The sequence below is a fragment of the Sus scrofa genome, chromosome 1, assembly GCF_054392235.1.
Source record: "Sus scrofa isolate SSC_HxYL_T2T_F1_AM1 chromosome 1, Sscrofa_HxYL_maternal_Yorkshire_Landrace_v2.0, whole genome shotgun sequence".
Taxonomy (NCBI): domain Eukaryota; kingdom Metazoa; phylum Chordata; class Mammalia; order Artiodactyla; family Suidae; genus Sus; species Sus scrofa.
Genome location: NC_139383.1, coordinates 221003443 through 221028386, shown reverse-complemented (window position 1 = coordinate 221028386; position 24944 = coordinate 221003443). Strand labels below are relative to the sequence as shown.

Below are 24944 nucleotides of genomic sequence, written 5' to 3'. Positions count from 1 at the left end.
ACATTGTGCGTGTGTATACAATGAGCTAAGTTTATCAAAATTGTATCTAAAATCTTATGTGCAAAACCACAGTACAAAACCACTACCAGTGGGAGTTTCAGGAGACTCTTAGGGAAATTTTGTTATTTGCAACATAACAATAATCCTTATTTGACCTTTAAAAAATTAGACTGTAATAATTTATTCTACATTTGCCCTTTAGATCCATGTTCCATCCTTATTGATCATATAATACCATTCAAAAGACTGTCAGTGAGCCATATCCCTCAGATTTCATTGTCATCTGCCTTCCCCTTGGATTTGGCCAACTGGAGGTGCTGATAAGATATAAAAGATGGAGAAGAGATCTAACCCGTGATTTTTTTTTTTCCCATTGTTCTTTCTCTGAAGTGGTTCTGACGGGGGTTGTGTCCCTCTTTGAGAGTGGATTATACACGGGAATTCCACTTGCATGATCCCAGACCTCAGCTGGGTTCCAATACCACACATACAAAGGTTCAACATAGACTCAGAAATGCTATTTCTAACACTGGGATGCCTCAAATCCTGTTTCTCATAACCTAGCCCATAAGTATAGTAGAAGTCCCTTTACTACAAAAAGCTCTTAAAAATCACAGATTGATGCACTATCTGATTTTTCTGTGGATTATACAGAAACAATGTTACTTCAAGACTGAAGATTTTACCCCCAAATGAAATATATTCTAGTTACAACAAAGGAGGAAATAGGAATTATTCTAAACAGAAAAATCAACAAATAAAACATCTTTATATTTATTACTCCTCTGTCCAAATAAATTACGTGTTGAGTATTTTGTGATACTTGTGTTAGAAAATAGATGTCATCTTTCAATTACCCATGTAAAAAAACAGGAAAATATAATCAGATATTATCAACTGTCAATCATCCAGATGAGTGATTTCAAGTTGTAGGTTGTAATATTCAGTACTTCATTAAATCAAAGTAATTAGTCAAGACAAGCAATTTGTTAAAAGGTTCAAGAGATTAGACAAGTCAGAGATTTAATTAAAATAGAATATAAAGGATCATGAGTTGAACATAGTAAGGATTCTTGTATCATGAACCTTGATTTATCAGAAAATATATATGGGTTTATGAACTTGCCACAATGTAAAATATAGTTCTTATTATGAATTACAATTATAAAAGCTTGAAAATTTATATTACGAAGTACAGATCTGATCCCTTCTTCCTTTGGAGACATTTACAAGACTGTGTCTACAGAAGTTGCCTTTGGTATGTACTACAATGTATTTACGCCTTCTAAGACTGACAAAGTCATTCCATAGGATTTTGAGACAAAATAAACAGCTAAGAGTTGAGAGAGCATTGTGAGAAAGAGCTCATTTTTACTTAATGTATCTTGTGTAGACTATAAATGAGATTTTGTTTAACCTCAAAGTTCTAAATCTCTTGCTCATTGCTTAATGGAAAATGCACCCATACATATACATCTGTATATATATCCCCTTTATAAATTATGAGCAGGGGATTTAGGTCTTCACAAACAGAAATTCCTCAAACCACAGGCAAGGATTACCTGTACAATATAGGGAATATTATTCATGTTTGAGAGAAGAGGGGATTTAGGTTTAGTGGGATAAAGGAATCTCTATATCCCAACAAAGCCAATGGCACTGATGTTAAGGTGGGGGTATCACAATGATTTATAGGATGGGCCTGGGGACAGACTTTCTGGGTTTATAGTCTTACTTTGCCATAGTTTAGCTATGCCATCTTGCATAAAGTTTTAATCTCTTAATTCCTCAGTGTTTATTCTTAAAATGGAGACATTAAAGTACCTACAATTTGACTGTTCTGAGAATTTTGTAAGTTAAATATATAAGTGCTTAGACAATGTTAGACATATCATAAATATCCAATACAGTCTGGCTAATATTCTCCCTTATTTTCTCTTTTTTCTTACTCAGAATCATCATTTCTTGGTTCTTTCTTCTATAATATTATTGTCACATGGTGTTTAAAATCTGTGTATCTTGATATATGACCACTGCAAGCTTACATAAAAGCTTATGATGTACATGATGTTCCTACTGTGGCAAAGAAGAAACAAATCCAACTAGTATGCATGAGGATGTGGGTTTATCCCTGGCCTCACTCAGTAGGTTAAGGATCTGGTGTTCCCTTGAGCTGTGGTGTAGGTCGCAGATGCAGCATGGATCTGGCATTGCAGTGGCTGAGGTGTGGGATGGCAGCTGCAGCTCCAATTCAATTTGTAGCCAGGGAACTTCCATATGTTGCAGGTAGAGGTACAGCCCTAAAAAGCAGAGGGAAAAAAAGCTTATGATGTATATATTATCTTTCATTTCTTAAATATTTGAATGATATTAAAAGATAGTCTTGAGACAGGGAGGCAAGATGGCAGAAGAGTAAGAGGACATGTTCACCCTCTCAAAACATATCAAAAAAACTCACCTACATGTAAAATGATTTGCACAGAACATCAACTGAATGCTGGCATAAGAACTTAAACCTCCAAAAAGGGAAGGAAAATCTTGACAAAGCTGTGTAGAACAAAAGAAAAAAGAGAGAGAGAGAAAAAAAGGAATTAGAATGGGTCTAACACTCCCATCAGGGAGTCGTGAAGGAGAAAGGGAACCTATACCCTGGGAAGGCACCTAACCAACGGAAAGATCAGCCAAGTCGGAGGGAACTCCAAGAAGCCAAGAAAAGCACAACAGCAGGTCTGAGATCCAAAAAGCAGAGCTGCACAGACCATGTGAACCACTGGCATAGACACCACAGACTGATATGTTCAGTGGGGTCTAGGCGCTGAGACTTAGGCTCCAGAGGTCAATCCTGGGGAGTGGACTGGGGTTGGTGGTATGGAGACAGCCTAAGGGACTAGAAAGTGGTGCATTGCTGGTGGGGTGAGTGGTATGCTAAGGGCTGGGGAATGGAAAGCCACAGCAGAGGAAACCCTGGAGAAGGTCTGGACCTGCAGGAGAGGTAAGGCACCACTGTTGCAAAGGGGAGAGGAGGAGGGCAGGACAACATAGGAAACTCCTTGGGCCCCGGTGTGCACGCTTGCCCACTGGATTGCAGAGAGCTGAGTGCTCCTTCGGGATGTGTGCACTCTGCAAGCGCAGATCCAGCCCTGCTGACACCCTGGTGCACTCCAGTCACCTGCACCCAGCCTGCATGGATCCAGCCCTGACTGCATGGATCAGGCCCTGCAGGCACCCTTCCATGCTCTTGGCGCACATGCCCAGCCTGCGCAGATCCGGCCACACTGGCACCCTTGCAGGCACCTGGCATCCATGCCTAGCGTTTGTGGATCTGGCCCTGCCAGTACCCTTGGGTGCTCCCAGTGCTGGGGCCAGCCTGTGTTGATCTGGCCCATCAGGTACCTTTGCACACTCCATGCCCCACCTTCATGGAGCTGCCCCACCAGACCATCCTGGACTGTGCCAAACTACAGTTTGGCTAAACCAAATTCACAGAAAAAGAAAAACACAAGCACGATGAAGAAGCCCAGAAACCATTCCCAGTTAAAGCAACAGGAGAATTCACCTCAAGCAGTCAACAATGAAACAGACCTCTGCAGTCTGACAGACTCTGAGTTCAAAAGAGAGATAGTGAAAATACTGAAGGAATTAAGAGAAGATATGAACAGTAATGCAGATTCCCTCAGAAAGGAACTAGAAAATATAAGGAGGAACATAGAAAAATTAGAAAATTCATTTGCAGAGATGCAAACTGAGCTAAAGGCAATAAAGAGCAGAATGAATAATGCAGAGGAACAAGTTAGTAACATGGAAGACAGAATAATGGAAACCACCCAATCAGGAGAGCAGACAGAAAACCAAATGAAAAACCATGAAAGCAATATAAGAGATCTATGGGATAATATAAAGAGGGCCAATCTATGCATAATAGGAACTCCAGAAGGAGAAGAAAAAGAAAAGGGGATTGAAAATATATGTGAAGAAATTATGGCTGAAAACTTTCCAAATCTAAAGGATACTGAGTTCAAGATACAGGAATCACAGAAGGCCCCAAACAAGTTGAATCCAAACAGGCCCACACCAAGACATACCATAATAAAAATGGCAAAAGTTAAAGAAAGGATTCTAAAGGCAGCAAGAGAAAGGCAAAGTGTTCATTATACGGGAACCCCCATAAGGCTATTAGCTGATTTCTCTACAGAAACACTACAGGCCAGAAGGGAGTGGCAAGATATATTTAAAGCACTAAAAGGAAAAAAATATGTAATCTAGAATACTCTATCCAGCAATAATATCATTTAAAATAGAAGGGGAAATAAAGAATTTCTCCAAGAAACAAAAGCTAAAAGAGTACAGCAAGATGAAACCCATTCTAAAAGAAATACTGTAAAGGCCTCTCTAAATTAAAAAAAAAAAAAGTAAGAAAAATTAGGATGGAGGAAACCACAATTGGAAAGCACTCACTTAAAAAAAGCCAGCATATAGATCCAAAAAAATGTTAAAAAAAAAAGACATCAAAACCATGCAATGTGGGTAAGAGAAGTAAGAAAAAAAAATAGATTTTTTTTATCTTGATGTGTTTGAGCCTATATGATTTTTAGGCTAAAGGAAGCATATAATGGGAAGGTGTTAACATACTTAAAAAACAGGGCAACTACAAATCAAAGCCAAACATTACATTCACAAAAACTGAAAAGAAAAATATTCAAGTACAAAATAAATGGAAACCATTTATCCAAAAAAAAAAAAAAGAAGAGAAACATAGAGTCAACTGGAAAACAAGGCTTAAAATGGCAATAAATAAAGATCTATCAATAACCACATTAAATGTCAATGGACTGAATGTTCCAGTCAAATGACACAGAGTGGCGGATTGGATAAAAAAGCAAAAACCTTCAATCTGCTGTCTACAAGAAACTCACCTTAGGGCAAAGAATACATAGTTTGAAAGTGAGGGGATGGGAAAAGATATTTCATGCCAATGGACAAGATGGGAAAGCTGGAGTAGCAACAGGCATATCAGACAAAATAGACTTTAAAAATGAAGGCCATTAAGAAAGACAAAGAAGGACACTATTTAATGGTTAAAGGATCCATTCAAGAAGAGGATATTACTGGAGTTCCCATCGTGGCACAGTGGTTAACGAATCTAAGCACCACGAGGTTGTGGGTTTGATCCCTGGCCTTGCTCAGTGGGTTAACCCTCTGGTGTTGCCGTGAGCTGTGGCGTAGGTTGCAGACGCGGCTCAGATCCCGTGTTGCTGTGGCTCTGGCGTAGGCCAGGGGCTACAGCTCTGATTTGACCCCTAGCCTGGGAACCTTCATATGCCATGGGAGCGGCCCAAGAAATGGCAAAAAGAAAAAAAAAAAGAGGATATTACAATCATCAATATATATGTCCCTAATATAGGAGCACCCAGATACCTCCATCAAATACTAACAGACATAAAAGGAGAAATCAATGGGAATACGATCACTGTAGGAGACTTTAACATCCCACTCACATCAATGGACAGATCCTCTAGACAGAAAATCAATAAAGCAACAGAGATGCTAAAGGAAACAATAGAAAAGTTAGATTTAATTGACAGTTTCAGGACATCACAGCAAAAAAAAAAAAAAAATACACATTCTTTTCAAGTGCACATGGAAAATTCTAGAGAACTGATCATCATATATGGGGGCACAAAGCTAACCTCAACAATTTTGAGAGTATAGAAATTATTTGAAGTATCTTCTCTGAACAAAATGACATGAAACTAGAAATCAACCACAGGTAAATAAATGAGAAAAAACCTACTACATGGAGACTAAACAACATGCTACTAAAAAACCAATGGGTCAATGAGGAAATCAAGAAGGAAATTAAAAAATACCTTGAGACAAATGATAATGAAGACACAAGCACTCAAAATCTATGGACACCACATGAGACCAGAATTTGGAACCACAATAGACACAGAATTGCCAAAGCAATTCTGAGGAACAAAAACCAGGCAGGAGGCATCTCTCTCCCAGACTTCAAGCAATCAAGCCACAGTCATCAAGACAGTGTGGTAGTGGTACCAAAAGAGACAGACAGACCAATGGCACAGAACAGAGAACCCAGAAATAAACCCTGACACCTATGGTCAATTACTCTTTGACAAAGGAGGCAAGAACATATAATGGGAAAAAGACAGTCTTTACAGCAAGAATTGCTAGGAAACCTGGACAGCTGCAAGCAAAGCAATGAAACGAGAACATGCCCTCACACCATGCACAAACATATACTCAAAATGGCTGAAAGACTTAAAAATGAGACAGGACACCATCAAACTCCTGGAATAGAACATGGGCAAAACATGCTCTGACATCCTCCTTACAAATGTTTTCTCAGATCAGTTTTCCAAAGCAGCAGAAATAAGAGCAAAAATAAACCCATGGGACCTAATCAAACTGACAAGCGTTTGCACAGCAAAGGAAAACAAAAAGACAACTTACAGAATGGGAGAAAAGAGGTTCAAAGGATGCAACTGACAAGGGCTTAATATATAGAATATACAAGCAACTTGTACATCTCAACAGCAGAAAAGCCAACAACCCCATGGAAAACTGGGCAAAGGATCTGAATAGACATTTCTCCAAGGAAGATATACAGATGGCCAACAAGCACATGAAAAAATGCTCAACATCCCTGATGATTAGAGAAATGCAAATCAAAACCACCACGAGATACCACCTCACACCAGTCAGAATGGCCATCATTCATAAGTCCACAAATATCAAATGATGGAGGGGGTGTGGAGAAAAGGGAACCCTCCTGCACTGTTGGTGGGAATGTAAGCTGGTACAACCACTATGGAGAACAGTATGGAGGTACCTTAGAATTCTATACATAGAACTACCATATGACCCAGCAATCCCACTCTTGGGCATAAACCCAGACAAAACTTTCCTTAAAAAAAGACACCCTCATGTTCATTGCATCACTATTCACAATAGCCAAGACATGGAAACAACCCAAATGTCCATGGACAGATGATTGGATTCGGAAGATGTGTTATATTTACACAATGGAATACTACTCAGCCATAGAAAAGATCAAAATAATGCCATTTGCAGCAACATGGATGGAAGCCTCTCATCCTGAGTGAAGTAAATCAGAAAGAGAAAGACAAATACCATATGCTATCACTTATATCAAAGCACAAATGAACTTTTCCACAGAAAAGAAAATCATGGACTTGGAGAATAGATTTGTGGTTGCCAAGGGAGAGTGGGAGGGAGTGGGGTGAACTGGAAGCTTGAGATAAATGGATGTAAACTATTGCCTTTGGAATGGAATAGCAATGAGATCCTGCTGTGTAGCACTGGGAACTATGTCTAGTCACTTATGTTGGAACATGGTAATGTGAGAAAATAAAATGTGTACATGTATGTGTAACTGGGTCACCATGCTGTACAGTAGAAAAAAACTGTATTGGAGAAATAATTAAAATAAAATAATATTTAAAAAATATAATCTTTGTAACAAGAAAGATTGTATAATATTATATATAATATACAGTAACATGTATAGTGAATAAATAATAATATATAGCATATAGTTATTTTCTTTTTAATTTGAAGATACTTGCTATTAGAGAATTATAATACTTGATTTATTTAACAATGTCAGGGGATATGGTAATCCTTACAAGTAAGTTATTCAGATAAAGTGTCAATTAATTTTGAATGGAAATTTTAGAAAAATGAATATAGTATATTGACCAAGCAGGGTGATATGGTTTGATGAATTGGAAACTGGACCATATTTCATTCTAATTTAGAACTTATTATGTCTCACTGGTAAGTTACTTAACTATACTGGATCTTGATTTATTCATGTGTAGAATGGAATTTTGGAACTATCTAAGGTAGTTTTCTATAACTCTGTGATTCAGAATACCCATTATGAATATAATTTACTAGTACCACTGTAATGCACTAATTCCCTCAGGAACTATGTAAAATATTAGTGCTATTTCCCACACATTAAAAACCTCAGCCTTTGGTTTTCTGTGTTTTTTTTTCCTATGTTTTGATTGAGTGAAATTTTTCTGTCTCTTCCTTGATGGTATACATATATTGAACTTCTTTTCACTGTTTCAACCTGATTGCATATATTTCATCAAATAAAATACATTGCAGTGATTAATGGCAAGAGTTTAGCATCACTAATATCATTTATTTTATTAAATAAATTTCATTGGAATTTGGTTGTCTTACAATCTTATATTAGTTGTAGTGTACAGCAAAGTGAATCAGCCATGCTACTTCCCAGTTACATAACTGGGCAAATTACTTGACACACTTAAGGCTTAGTTTTCTTTTTTGTACAAAAGAGATATGAAAAACAATAGTTATTTCACTTCTTAAGAAAAGAAATTATTTATTTAACACGTGATGGACTGAACTCTTGCTATAGACAAGCATTGTTCTATGTGCCCCTGGGCTGTGGAAATATGCATTGCAGACTTAATGCCCTGGTGATTCCTGTTTCTAGGGAAATAAACAACAAACAAAAATGAGTGTGTTAGAGGATAGTACATAAGGTGAAAATATAAAGCAGTGTAAACACATAGAAAGTGATGAAAAGAAAGTAAGGGTGGGATATCAGTTATTTTATAGTATTTAACACATTTTGCTCTAAAGTCTCAATGGCTTGGCAGAATTTAAATTTACATACTGTTTGTGTTTTAGTCCCATTTTGGTCAGGCCTTTCTCACAGATATCTCGGTATTCTGTGATGTCTCAAACTTGTACTCTGTATTCTGATTCTCTTCATATTAAAGCTTCATCCTTATTTTGCTTTTGCAGCTGGGGAAGGGACACCGGGAAAAATCATGGGAAGTGTCTTTCAGTCAGCCTGGTATGTGGCATTCTTCACTTCTGGCCACATCATATTTCTCAGAACACAGTCACGAGACCTCAATTACTAGAGAGACTGTGAAATTACCCTTCTTTTGTGCCCATGACATAGGATGGAAACTTAGATTTGATGAACACTCTGAGCAGGATTCTTAGCCCCTCATAATGGAGTATAGTGTACAGGCTTTTCTGAAGGCATTTCTGAAGCACCCAATTTCCAGCTTTGCTAACATTGAAATAATTTGGCCTCTGTGTAACTGAATATATTTTTAGTTAAAATTTTGGAGGGACTCTGAGTCAAAGCTAGAAAAAATAAGCCAATGACTTATAACTTGTCCTTAAGTTTGTGGTCTGGTTCTGAAAACTGAAGACTTCATACTCAACAGACAAATTGTCAATGACTGGTATATATGATTTAGGTAAATTAACCAGTTTTGCTACTAGATCCTTGCTACTTAATCCTCAAAACATGGAACTCTTTTTTTGTATCCCAGAACCTAAGTGTACATCATTTTATTCCTCTAAGAATCAATCATTTATCCTTGGATTTCACTGATTAAGAATCAATCACTCATTCTTAGATTTTACTTGTTTCATTTTATTTTTATCATATATATTAAATACCTTAATATCAGTAAATATCATATTGAGCAATATCAACAAATAATACATAGTGTTAAGTTCAAATTTCACTTTAGATAAGTAATTTTCTAGAATCTAATGGTGCATATGTTTGCATATACATTTCTCTCTCACACACACATGCCCACAAAGTTTAACTGCATTTAAATTCAAAATTGTTTCTATCATTTTTTCTCAATGAAATTACTCAACCAGAAAAGATCCATTGGTTTCCAAGAGAGAAATTTTATAAGTAGAAGCCTACTGCTTGAAGTAATTCCCTGTGGGACTACTATCATCTGGCAAAGAAATATGTACATCAAAGAAGACTGAAAACAGAACCTCTTAAAAGCAATTTTCTCTGAGGGTTTTCTTCTTGGTATCCTGCCAACATTAATCTTCAATCTCTTAGCTTTCTACACAGTGAAGTTTCCAGGAATACTCCCATATTAGAGGTGCCCTGGTTTGTGCTTCTAGTTGTGAATAACATAAATAGTAATATTTAGGGGAACCAATATAAAAACAAAAACTCTTAAGTTGATAGCCGGCATAACACTGGGTTATTTTTTTGCTACATTAACCACAGATTTCTTCTGAAAATAAAATATGAAAAACGTTTTTGGATAATGAGACAAATCTAATCACTTACCAATGTAAAGAATTCATGCTGAATGCTCTAAGACTAGGTGGAATGTAAATTTATCTAAGTGTAGAAATGAAAATAATAATAATGGGTGATGATAAGACAAAATAGTGATGATAACTATACTAGTAATTCTCATTTTTCACTTACCATGGGCCAGAATTGTTCACATAAGAACAATTTTAAGAGATAACAGTTAATAAGATAGGTCTCATTACTAAGTTTATTTTACAGATATGAAATTTGAGGCTCAAGGCTTTACATAATTTTCCCAAACTGCAAAGTAGTAGAGATGTCTTATGTCCTAAAATTTGCTCTTCACCTCTCAGTCAAACCTTTGCTATTAAAAAAGACAGATGATGCACTCAAAATCCTTTTCTTTCCATCCACTTTTTATTTTCTTGTCTCACTATGCACTGTGCCTTCATTCTTTCCTTCATCATGTCTTATGTACTTTCACCCACTCAACTTGCTCAAACATCCTCTTTTGCTCATGAGTTTTCTTTGCTTAAAATTTGTGTGTGGTTGGGTTACTTTGCTGTACAACAGAAATTAAAGAAACATTGTAAATTAACTACACTTTAATAAAAAATCTTTTCGAATGAAAGAAAAATAAAATCCAGTTTCATTTCTCCCTAGATACTACAGAAGAAATTTAATAACCCTACATATAGTGGTCAAGTATTCTATAAATGGTTTTAATCTCATATTTAAAACTCAGGGAATGGTATACTTTGTTGAAAGAGCAATGTTTGGGGATGATTCTCTTGAAAATACCTCATATCTCTAAATATATACTGCATATTACTTAAGTCTTTATTTTCTCACCTTTGAACTTTGTATTAAAATTTACCTTATGATTTTATTAGGAACAAACATGATGTAATATATAAAGTGCAAGGCATAGACTAATTATTTAACTTTGTACTCCAGCTCCAAAATCTACTTAATCTTTTGAAGTATTTTGTCTTTTCACTGATTTATTCAAGGAAACTAGCACAGTGCTAAGTATAAACTTTGCTTGTAATTGGAATATGTTACTTTTTAATGATATTGACTTTTTTTTTCTTCTGGACATCACTCACTTTCTCACTTCTGACCTTAGAGAAGTGAGGACAGTAGAGAGTTCCCCCATCCTGACTGTATAGCCTCCCCTCATCACCATTTAATTCTATCTGGAGTTACTGTGTATTCCTAAAGCTAGGTTAAGGCATATAAAAAAATGGGTCACTTATAACTGGAATCTAATATCCAGCACAAATGAACATCTCCTCAGAAAAGAAAATCATGGACTTGGAGAAGAGACTTGTGGCTGCCTGATGGGAGGGGGAGGGAGTGGGAGGGACCGGGAGCTTGGGCTTATCAGACACAACTTAGAATAGATTTACAAGAAGATCCTGCTGAATAGCATTGAGAACTATGTCTAGATACTCATGTTGCAACAGAACAAAGGGTGGGGGAAAAAATGTAATTGTAATGTATACATGTAAGGATAACCTGACCCCCTTGCTGTACAGTGGGAAAATAAAATAAATAAATAAATAAATAAATACACACAACAAAAACAACAAAAAAAAAAAACAAAAAAAAATAAAAAGAGTAAATATTTAAATGCAAAAAAAAAAAAAAATGGGTCAGAATTAGAAAACATAATCCCTGTCACTAACAGAGTTTTCTAAAGCCTAGAATATTCAAATAACATGATGTCTACAAGAACTTTCTTTAAAAGCTTAACTATAGGTTATTTTGATGAATGAGAAATGAAGAAAAAAAGTTTAACTAGAAAGAAATTTATTCTCCCTCATTTCCACTGCACTAAGTAAAACCATCTGAAATCCTTTCGCAAATATTCCTGCAAATATGCCACTTTAAAAATTTAATATAGTCATCCTATACAAGGACACATTCTTGGCTGAGACTTGCTTACTTTCATACGTTATTTTTTAACCTTACCCAGCATTTCACTATTCAGTATCTGTTTATCTGAACATACAGATACTGAATAGTGAACAGTCTGATCTCATGTGTCAGCAATGAAATATTTAGCTATACTTTATTGGGATTATGGTGTGAAAGGTGAGAAAAGAACACAGTGTGAGTCACACATCTGGATTGAATTTGTCACACTAAACAGCAAAGGTATAAATTTGCATACTGCACAAGTTTTATGGATGATACTGATGGAGAACAAATACAAAATGCATAGTATTTTAACTCATTTTCTGGCTCCAAGACTAATTTAAAGCAAAAAAATGGTTTAAAATGAAGTAGAAAAGTGATAAAAAATCAAAGACCTACCATTTAATGTAGACCTAAGGCTTATCTTGTACTTTATATGATGATTCTCGAAATTGTCTGCTTGCCCTGAAACTGCTGTCCACAAAACTTAATATTACCCCAATAAATTATTTTCATGAAATAAAAATCATAACAGACCTGCATAGAATTTGGTCTTCACTTTATGAACAGATTAAATTAAAAAAAAATCTACTTTCAGAGTGCATCTTTTTGATAGTCTTCATTTGTTCATGTTCTATGAAAGTTTTGAATTAGAATTTGGCCTTAGTACATTTGACTTTAAAACGTAGAGTCTGGTTATCATTTCTTTCCCCATGGTTTTAAACTATGATCTTCTCTTTGTGAATTATTTTTGTTATTTCTGGCTAATTTTTGTGTAAAGTCATATCATCATCTTATCTTAAACACATAGTCTCTATGTCCTTGTGAATACAATTTCCTTCATAAATATCTGTACATATATATCTTTCAGAAATAGATGCAACAGCATAAATTATACTTTTATCTGATAGGGGATTAAAAACTTAAATATGAAATATATTATCAAGAGATAGTAAAATTTTAGTGGGAGGACCATCATATTGAACCAAAAATAAACTACTTTTCAAATTGGAGCTATAATATTTATTGATTGTATTACTAGGTTTTATAACTTTGACTAATCTATTTGGTTTCTTGGTTTTATCCCACTTATGTGGAAAAAGCACAATTTAAGAAACCTACTTTACTGTGAGGAGAGTGGTTCTAACAAATTCATGAATGTGGGGACAATATTATTGTTCACAAATTATTATATATTCCCTAGTTATTGGAGTTAATGTTTTCTTGTTTTGGCTCCTAACAAATTGACAGTTTTAGGTCTTTCAATCTCTTTCTGTAGACCAAAGTGGGGATTTAATGTTAGCTTTATGCATCGAAGACACTAGTAAAGCTGAATAATACTGAAATCATTTCCTCTTTCTTATTCCCTAACAGATCCTTTCACCCCCTTCTATCCATTCCCCACTGCCACTATGAACAATGAAGTGTCCCTGTCATTGGAGAAAACATCTTGTCACAAAACACTGTAGATTATGCACATGTATTTTAAGGCGGTCACATGATTTCCCTAGAACCTAAAGAAGAATGCAACTGTTCAAAAATTTACAAAAGCTTTAATGGACTAGAAGCATGATGGGAATCATGAAATAGCAAACATCTTTTGACCCTTCATGTAACAATATTTAAGCCTGTTACCTAAGACTTAAGACTCATATGAAATGGTTATGTTTTTTGAATACTTACAATGGCTGTAATTCTAACCATGGAATTTATGTTTTGCAAATTTTTGACTACTCTTATTTATCTTCTACATAGCTCAATACCTGCATTATCCTTGAGTTTTCACTTAATAAAATCTTCATGTTTTCTGAGAGATAAATCTAAATTAAATGTAATAAAAAGTATTCCATGAACCAATTCCTGTAAATTGTTATCATATCTAATCCTGGGCTATTAAAAAACTTAGAAAAAGTAAGGTATTTATCATAATGTACCTAATTAATTTCTCACTTCAATATACTTAAATTTTATGCAGTGAATGTAAAAAATCTGATATGACAAAAATTATACTTTATTGGATTAATTTTATATAGACAGAATATGCATGTGGGTGAAGGCTTAACATTTAAAATGTAAATTGATTTTCTTTTTCTCATTAAAAATGTAGAATCAGAGTTGTATAAGATCATATAAGATTAAAATCTATTATGATTGATAATTTATATCTAATGTAAGAAAAGTTTCTAAAAGTTCTATCTTATTTTCTAAACTAGATGGACAGTACAGGGAAAAAAAGCAAAGGAGAGAGAGAGCATGATTAATTTGGAAGTTTGTCTGGCAAATATCAATGAAATTGAATAGGAAAGATATATGAGTATAGGTAGAGCTTGTCAATGACAATATGAGAGACAACTTTAGAAAGTAAACACTCAGATATTTAAAGTTCACAAAAGACAACAAAAATACTTAAAAATAATTCAAGATAGTACTATTTAAAAGGTTGACCAAAATAAATGGTAACATAAATTAATGACTGCCAAGACATCTATTAAGATACTGAACTTCAGCAGGATCTCCTTGTACATCTGTTCTAAGTTGTGTCTGTGTGTAAGTTGTGTCCCTTGCTGTACAGTGGGAAAATTAAAAAATTATAAAAAAATAAATAAAATAAATAAATTAAAAAGATACTGAACTTCAAATACAAAGAAAAAATTCTATAAGCATCTAATAAAAATATTCAAATTATCTAAATTAAAACAAAAACATTGTTTGCAATGGAACTTTCCTGACCAACATTTCAGGCAAAAATCACCAAAGAATCACTATTCTAAAGGAAGATAGATGGTAGAAAACTGTAATGCAGATTTTTAAGACCTTTCAATAATGTTTTTTATGAGAACAAGCAACATAAAAATCTCAGCTGTGCTTAACTTGTTTAATAAACTCATACAACAACAAAATCCCATTCCAGACACCATTGTGTCCATGGAATCATAATGAAATGGAGTGAAATATAATGTTTGGAGGTGAGGGCTAAAGGTATAGCAGGAAAACATGTAAAAAGCAGAAAATCAGTGAATTTGGTAATACCACATAAAGTTGAATAGAGAAAGAATCATTCAATAAAATGACAAACAACAACCATTTCAAAAATAAGAATGGTAATAGAGTTATATTTAGCAGTGGAAGGAAAAAGCATAATAACTGTGTATTTTTCTTAGCCAAATACTTATAATGTATAAAAAATTAAGGAAAATACCAATACAGATTAGCAGACATAAAATAGGAAATAAGGAGACTGTCATCTTGGTGTTAAGGTATAAAATCTAAAAATTAAAGATATAGAATATCATCTATCTACCTATTAGTCATCAAAATACATACTTTCATTGGTAAAAATTTGTAAGAGGATGATAATGATGACTTTTCTTTTGGCTTGGAGTATCAGAAAAAGCCTAAGACTAAGAAGTTTTTGCATAATTCTACAGTTTAATAAGAAAATCATATAACTGTCCTAAAATACACATGGAAGAGTTTGTAGTACCCCCTTAAAATGTGCTAAATTATTTCAAAGCAGATTTTGAAACTGCTTTTTCTTTCTTTCTTTCTTTTTTTTTTTAGGGCCACACCCATGGCATATAGAAGTTCCCAGACTAGGGTTTGAATCAGAGATTCAGCTGCTGACCTATACCACAGCCCCGACAATGCAAGATCTGAGCCATATCTGTGACCCACACCACAGCTCATGTCAATGCTAGATCCTTAACCCACTGAGTAAGGCCAAGGATTGAAGTCACATCCTCATGGACTGTAATGGGATTTATTACCACTGAGCCACAACGGAACTCCAAGATTTTGAGACTCTTAATTCATGACTCCCCTAGGCCCTTTTATTTAGAATAGACTATATTTGTAACCCAGGGAGACTGAAGAAATGAGAGAGGCTGAAGTGTAAGTATGTCTTTGTAGAGGGTTCTCAGATACCAAGTACAAATGGATCCTGGAAGAGGACTGAGGCTGCTTCTCCCCTATTTTAATTCCATGACAGTTATACTAAGAAGCACACCAATATATGTCTTTTGGCATATAAAGAGCAGGGATTGCTATTTAATTCACAAACACAAATCTAAAAAGCAATACACTGGCTGTCAGGAAGGGAAAAGAAAGCTAGCTTGAGCACTTCCTGGATGTTTCAGGCTTGGTCAAGCAAAACATCTACATGCCTTCTGTGACGTGATATAAATACTGAAAAAGGGATCTGAATGTGAATTGGTTTACCAAAAAATCACCCTAAAAAGAATGACATTGAGAAGAGTAGACCACTGGAAGACAGGGACTGTAAGGAAAAGCTCATAAGAGGGTAAGGTGGGGAGGTACTGCCCATGTCAAGGAACTATAGTTCAAAGAACCCAGAAAAGGGGTTTATGAGGAAACTGAAAAAAACACCCTTTAAGAGAAAGCATCAGCTTGGTGCCCATAATCTGCTAGATTGCATCTCTCCTAGTTGTACGAGTGCTTTCCTACTATGCCTGACCACAGAGGGGCCGCAGACAGTAGTTTAAAGAATGGAAGGAAGGAAAGAAGACAAGAGAGGAGACCACTCATTAATTCTTCTCCACTCACTACCAGTTTCCATCCTCAAGAGTCATCAACCTGGGTAAAGAATGATAGTAAATAATTTTGAGAATAGGCTGTATTTGTTTAGCAACTGAGACTCACTGCAAATCCCAAAATTTTATCCAGATACAAACAAAACAAATGACAATGACAAGTCAAGGGAACAATTTTAAAGGATAACTATGAAACTGAATAAATTTGCTTTACTTGTATCATATTGAGAGCCACTCATTCAATGCACTAGAAAAAAAGTAGAGTAAATATTGGGAAAACCAACAAAGAAACAAAACAATATCTTTCAGTATTTTTTTTTTCAGGAATGAACAAAACACAGAAAGAATTAAAATGTTTATTTATATTCATTTCTATAGTGTTTAAGAGTGGAAGATATATAATTGTACTTCAGTGTATGCTGCCATAAATGTCCTCTGTTAAGGCAGGAAAAAAAGAAAGGGAGACTTTATTCAAGATTATTTTAATAGGACTGTGAGACCAGGGCTCAGTTTGAGTTCAACTCTAATGAAAAAAGGGGCTAGAGTTTTCAATAGCTGGGGCAGAAAGATCATAGGCCACCTATATTTTCCACTAGCCTCACCCAAAGGAAAAATAAACTTATCTTCAGGACTGAAGGTTGTTGTGCAGTTTACAGAAAGGCACCCACCCTGGTTAGGATCCTGCTCTCCCACAAAGCCATGACAAAGGGGTGCTATCTTCCTAGTTGACATATTTCAAAGAGATGGCTCCTAGATACTTGAGAAACACAATCCTGAGTTATAGAACTGGCAGGAGGCTTCTTACAAAGATTTACATCTCAAAGGAGCAGAGAGAACATTTACAAATATTTTTAAGTAAATGCTCTAAGAAAAGGAAATTGATTGCATATTAATGCTCAGGTTGTATTTTATGCATTAATATGAGATAGATTGGCATCTTTCTACAGCTAAATTTTAATGCACAAATTTTATTTTGTTGTGGTTTTTATGCAATTAGTTTTCACTTACCTTAGGATGGAAGGATCAAACTGAAAAACCCAAATGCATTTACTTAAATGAATCAAGTTGAAAGTATTCAAGAAGCTGAAAAAAAAATTCTTAAAATGTATTTCAATAGTAAATCTACAGATTTAAATAATCACTATTGAGATTCAAATAAATGTCCTGAAACATCTAACCCTTAAGATAAAATGTAAATGATTGAAAAATAAGGGATAATTATAAGAATCACTAGTATTTTTATTCAAATAAGTTCTATCCTTAGCACTCTTAATCAAACACATATGATTTTGCTTTTATTTAAGCATTATTCCTACTATTTCTTGTCATAAAATACAGTGTTACTACTATTTCTCATAATAAAATGCATTGTTCTCTTTCCATTATTTCCCAGTTTTCTCCCATTTATTCTTCTTACAGGTGAAACCATTTTTTAATCTTCCTCTTTCCCAATTTATCTTTTCCTTTTAATATATCCAATGAATCAGTATCATTGCAAAAACAAAGACACAGAAATAATTTTTATATGTGTAAGAAAATGGTGTTTAATTCAGGGAAACGTGCAAGGAAAGGTGCTCTATGGGTGTGAGAATCAAGAGGCTATGTGTGATGCTGCCTGTGCAATGGACTTGGGTGATCTGATCTTTGAGTTCAGCTGGTATTGCCACTGAAAGTGGTTTCTCAACAGTCAAATCTTCTCCTTGCTTGAGAACAGAAATATATAAGTCTGTACATAGTCTTGCACAAACTTGGGAAGTGAAACCATTTAAAGGAAACTTATTCGCAAACATAAATGCTTAAAAGGAGGATGGAACTGCTTGTCTTATTTCACCTATTCAGCCTCTGCTGTACCCAAACACTTACTAGAAGGAAGTAATGAGTACCAAATGTTAATTGATTATATGCAGTACAATATGGCCTTTGTCTACTCAACATTTAATCATACCTATCTATTTATCCCAAATTTAAACATGAGCAAAAGTAACAACAAAATGCATCTCTTGCTCAAGAAACAAAACATTGTTCAATCTCTCCCCAAAATGGAGGAGCAAGGTCATATCAGACCTCACAGTTCTTTTTTTTTTTTTTCTTTTCAATAATTTTTTTATTTTCCCACTGTACAGCAAGGGGGTCAGGTTATCCTTACATGTATACATTACAATTACATTTTTCCCCCACCCTTTCTTCTGTTGCAACATGAGTATCTAGACAAAGTTCTCAATGCTATTCAGCAGGATCTCCTTGTAAATCTGTTCTAAGTTGTGTCTGATAAGCCCAAACTCCCGATCCCTCCGCCTCCCTCCCCCTCCCATCAGGCAGCCACAAGTCTCTTCTCCAAGTCCATGATTTTCTTTTCTGAGGAGATGTTCATTTGTGCTGGATATTAGATTCCAGTTATAAGTGATATCATATGGTATTTGCCTTTGTCTTTCTGGCTCATTTCACTCAGGATGAGATTCTCTAGTTCCATCCATGTAGCTGCAAATGGCATTATGTCATTCTTTTTTATGGCTGAGTAAGTAGTATTCCACTGTGTATATATACCACCTCTTCCGAATCCAATCATCTGTCGATGGACATTTGGGTTGTTTCCATGTCCTGGTTATTGTGAATAGTGCTGCAATGAACATGCGGATGCACGTGTCTCTTTTAAGTAGAGTTTTGTCCAGATAGATGCCCAAGAGTGGGATTGTGGGGTCATATGGAAGTTCTATGTATAGATTTCTAAGGTATCTCCAAACTGTTCTCCATAGTGGCTGTACGACCTCACAGTTCTTTATTCATAAGAGCAATCACCCTACATATTCTATAGGCTTTACTTGTATCTTATTGAGACCCACTCATTCAATGCACTAGAAAAAAAAGTAGAGTAAATACTGGGAAAACCAACAAACAAAAAAAACAATATTCTGTTACATATATAATTTTTATGTGTGTAAGAAAATGGTGTTTAATTCAGGGAAACATGTGCAAGGAAAGGTACTTTATGGGCGTGAGAATCAAGAGGCTATGTGTGATGCTGCCTGTGCAATGGACTTGGGTGATCTGATCTTTGAGTCCAGCTGGTATTGCCACTGAAAGTGGCAATAGGAATAGTGCTTAATAGATGAAATAAGACAAACAATTCCATCCTCCTTTTAAGCATTTATGTTTGTGAATAAGTTTCCTTTAAACAGTTTCACTTCCCAAGTTTGTGCAACAGACTATGTACAGATTTGTCTATTTTTGTTCTATTCCTAAGGGATCAAATCATATAACTAGCTACCAATAATAATCCTATAAAATAAGTGGTAAAATTTAAGAGAAAAAAAATGTATCAATCCCACAAGGTCAAAAATATGGATAGCTATTGCATTCTTTTTTTTTTTTTTTGCACTTTGTCATAACCTAATTTATAAGTCTCCCTTTACCACAATGAATATTCCCTCAGTTATAAAATAAACCTTTTACTTTACTAGTACTTTTTAACTGATAGGGTGACCTAAACAGCTATACATGAAATATCTAAGTGTTAAGGGCAGTAGCTGGATGAATTATTGTAGTTGGTTACTATTTTTACCACTGAGTATGGAAGTACCAGAATCATCCCCAACAATTCCTTAGCCTCCATATATATTCCTCTGCCCCAGTCCCATTTACCTTGACAATAAGACTTACTCCAAACAATACAGTTATGTGCTTTTTACCTATTTGTTTAATGGAATGAGGAGTCTATATTTTCAGATAAGGGATGTCAACATCCAATTTAATAGACACATTGTTGTAGCTTCTAATTAGAAGCATCTCCCTAAGAATATTAGGTCCTCTAAATGACAATGTCTAAAGATACAAAGTGAGAAGAAAAAAATGTAAAAATGTATCATTAGATGTAATGTTGAAAAGAGCCATTTCTACTTCCACTCCTTGGGTTCTAGAGTCCATGCATACTGTCTGTGGGATTAGGTAGCATCACATATTGTTTGCTGGTTTAAAACATGTATAACCTTAGAAGAGTATCCAAACTTGTGTGATATAGGGGACTGGCTGGTATTTTATTGAATCCTCAAAAAAATATTAATATTATAGGGGGCTGGCTAGCTGCATCTCAGTAAATCTATTACATCAAAAGTAAAGAAGAGAGGAGTTCCTGTCATGGCACAGTGGTTAATGTATCCGACTAGGAACCATGAGGTTGTGGGTTCTATCCCTGGCATCGCTCAGTGGGTTAAGGATCCAGCATTGCCGTTAGCTGTGGTATAGGTTGCAGACGCATCTTGGATCCCACGTTGCTGTGGCTCTGGCATAGGCCATTGGCTACACCCCTAGCCTGGGAACCTCTATATGCCACAAGTGGCTGCTTTTTAGAAAAGACCAAATGATAAATAAATAAATAGAAAAATCACTGCATCATATAATATACCAAAAGAGCATTTGATAAAATTTAACAGAGCTATTCAATAAAAACTTCTAGGTATCATTGTACTAGAAGGCAATCAAATAAATATAATAAAAGACTATCAATATTCAAAAGGAAATATGTAAAGTGGTGACACAATTAATTACTTTGTTTTAAATAATCATCTATATAAAGAGGCCAACTCTCACCATCAGAGCTTAACATTTCCTTGAAGGATTTGGCAAATACATTAAGAGGTGAAAATAAATTGACTTACAGAAACATCAGAAGAGACAAAATCATCTCGTTTTGCTAAATGAAAAGATGAAAATCTAGAAAATCCCTAAGTTAAGAGTTGCTAGACTGAAGAAAATTTGTCTTCATTTTAATTCTGAAGAGTGAAATGTATAAAAATAATCCACTGGCAACATTGAAGATACTTAAGAAATGATACTCAGGAAAGGTAATATCTATATGAAACAAAGGCATTATCAGATATAAAGTCATATCTAAAAACAAATATAAGGTTGTATGTAACAAGTACTTAGGCATCATCATAAAAGTATCAGTTCTCTTACAATTCATTTAGTGTTACCTCAGTGGACTCCTAATATATATTTTCATGTAATTTAATAAAAATATCATACAATAATTTTAGTTTGTATTCATTTATGCAAAAATCTAATATAAAGATTTTAATGCAAATAGTTTATATAGTCAATGATATTAGAAAGCAAAAGTCAAGGGACAGGCAGAATAAGGAAATGAAAAGAGCATCCATAAAAAGATATATGATCATGGTTTCAATCTGTGGGCTCTGGGGGCTCAAACCACTGCAGCTTCTTGAAAGTGCAAAGAATGTCTCTCAGAATTGTGCCTCACACTGCTGGGAGGTTGAAGTGTTTCCCACTGTCTTTATTCCCTTGTTTTAAAGAATGGATCCAGGAGGCATTAAGTCAGCTCTGCACAAAACTTGGAGAAAAAAGGCTGTGGGTCTTGTGAAAGACACGGAGTAAAAATGGAAAGATTTTAGATAAAGCCTTGACTTTATCTATAATCAAAAAGTGACAGAATAAGTATGAGTTCTCAAGGAGTTATCCAATGTAGGTGCTGCTGAAATTAGATTTGGCGGTACAGCCACTATGGAGAACAGTTTGGAGATACCTTAGAAATCTATACATAGAACTTCCATATGACCCCACAATCCCACTCTTGGGCATCTATCTGGACAAAACTCTACTTAAAAGAGACACGTGCATCCGCATGTTCATTGCAGCACTATTCACAATAACCAGGACATGGAAACAACCCAAATGTCCATCGACAGATGATTGGATTCGGAAGAGGTGGTATATATACACAGTGGAATACTACTTACTCAGCCATAAAAAAGAATGACATAATGCCATTTGCAGCTACATGGATGGAACTAGAGAATCTCATCCTGAGTGAAATGAGCCAGAAAGACAAAGGCAAATACCATATGATATCACTTATAACTGGAATCTAATATCCAGCACAAATGAACATCTCCTCAGAAAAGAAAATCATGGACTTGGAGAAGAGACTTGTGGCTGCCTGATGGGAGGGGGAGGGAGGCGGAGGGATCGGGAGTTTGGGCTTATCAGACACAACTTAGAACAGATTTACAAGGAGATCCTGCTGAATAGCATTGAGAACTTTGTCTAGATACTCATGTTGCAACAGAAGAAAGGGTGGGGGAAAAATGTAATTGTAATGTATACATGTAAGGATAACCTGACCCCCTTGCTGTACAGTGGGAAAATAAAAAAAAAATTATAAAAAAAAGAATTTATTTCCTAAAAAAAAAAAAGAAATGGAATTCCAATTGGAAAGGAAGAGATAAAAATGTCACTGTTTATAGATGACATGACATTTTACATAGAAAATCCTAAAGACATCACAAGATAGCTACAAAAGCTCATCGATGAATTCAGTAAAGTTACAGGATACAAAATTAATACTCAGAAATCTTTTGAATTTCTATATACTAACAACAAAAGATCAGAAAGAGAAATTAAAGAAACAGTCACATTATCATTACATCAAAAATAATAAAATACCTCAAAATAAATCTACCTAAGGAGACAAAAGATCTATGCTATGAAAACTGTAAGACATTGATGAAAGAAATTGAATATGACACAAATAGATGTAACAATATACCATGTTCTTGGATTGCAAGAATTAATATTGTCAAAATGACTATTCTACCCATGGCAATCTACAGATTCAATACAATCCCAGTCAAAATGCCAATGGCATTTTTCACAGAACTGTGACAAACAAGAGACCCTGAATAGCCTAACAATCTTGAGAAAGAACAATGCTGGAGGAATCACACTCTGTGACTCCAGACTACGCTATAAAGTCACAGTCAAAAAAAAGCTATAGTATCAGAACAAAAACAGAAAAAAAGATCAATGGAACAAAATAGAGAACTCAGAAATAAACCCACATATTTATGGCCAATGAATCTATGACAAATGAAGAACAGTATACAATGGAAAAAAATAGTATCTTTAATAAATTGTAGTGGGAAAACTGGACAGCTACATGTAAAAGAATAAATTAGACCATTCTCCAACACCAACACAATATACAATAATAAACTCAAAGTGGATTAAAGACCTGAAGGTAAGATGAGAAATCAAAACCCCCTAGAAGAAAACATAGGAGGAGGCTCTTTTACATAAATTGCAGAATTTTTTTTTGATCTCTCTCCTAAAGAAAAGGGACTAAAACCAAAAAGAAACAAACAGGACCTAATTAAATGTAACAGCTGTTGCACAGCAAAAGAAAATGTAGACAGAATAGAGAGACAATGTACTAAGTGAGAGAAAGTATTTGCAAATTATATGACCTATAGGGGTTAATATCCAACACATATAAACAGTTCATTCAACTCAACATCAAAAAAACAAATAAAGCAAAGTTCTCTTGTGGTTCAGTGGGTTAAGGTTCTGGTGTTTTCACTGCAACATTTCAGGTCACTGCTATGGTGCAGGTTTGATGCCTTGTCTGGAAACTTCCACATGCTGCAAGATGGGGAAAAAAAAAAAAAAGCATGAAGGGAAAAAAAACAGAATAAAAGAACCCAATTTTAAAATGGGCAGAACTATAAAGATCAAAGAGAAAATTAATAAAATAGAGATAAAAATGATAGAAGAAGTCAATAAAACAAAGAGCTGGTTCTTTGAAAAGGTAAACAAAATTGACAAACCTCTGGCTAGACTCACCAAGAAGAGGAGAGAAAAAGCCAAATAAACAAAATCAGAAATGAAAAAGGAAAAGTCACAACATATACTATAGAAACACAAAAAAAATGATAAAATACTATAAACAATTGTATGCTAACAAATTTGACAACCTAGAAGAAATGGCCAACTTTCTAGAAAGTTACAGCCTGCCAAAACTGAATCAAGAAGAGATCAACTGAACAGACCAATCACTAGAAATGAAATTGAAGAAGTCATAAAAACACTCCCTAAAATAAAGTCCAGGACCAGATGGCTTCACAGGTGAATTCTATCAAACATTCAAAGAGGAACTTATACCCATCACCCTTAAACTTTTTCAAAACTTTGAAGAAGGAGGAGCACACCCAAAGACATTTTATGATGTCACCATCACCCTAATTCCAAAACCAGATAAAGGTACCACCAAAAAAAGAAAACTATCGGCCAATATCTTTGATGAATATAGATGCAAAAATTCTCAACAAAATTTTAGCCAACTGAATCCAACAATATGTCAAAAAGGTCATACACCATCAGCAGGTGGGATTCATCCCAGGTGCACAAGGATGGTTCAACATATGCAAATGAATCAACGTCATACACCACATTAACAAAAGAAAATAAAACACATGATCATCTCAGTAGATGTAGAAAAAGCATTTGACAAACTCCAACATCCATTCATGATAAAAACTCTTACCAAAGTGGATATA

At 34.9% G+C, this 24944-nt stretch overlaps 1 protein-coding gene across 6 annotated transcripts in view; it reads right to left on the bottom strand.

The window, feature by feature from the left end:
• LOC102165580 (uncharacterized) overlaps positions 1–24944 on the bottom strand; it is a 1236614-nt gene that overhangs the window by 488811 nt on the left and 722859 nt on the right. The window contains exon 6 of one of the 6 annotated variants that reach the window (XM_084985761.1): positions 2459–2547. The exons of 4 other annotated variants lie outside the window; for them this stretch is intronic. The gene's annotated coding sequence lies outside the window, so the exon portion shown is untranslated. Of the gene's footprint in view, positions 1–358; positions 2548–24944 lie in introns of those variants that run through there. One more of the 6 variants, XM_084985760.1, reaches the window with a different exon arrangement.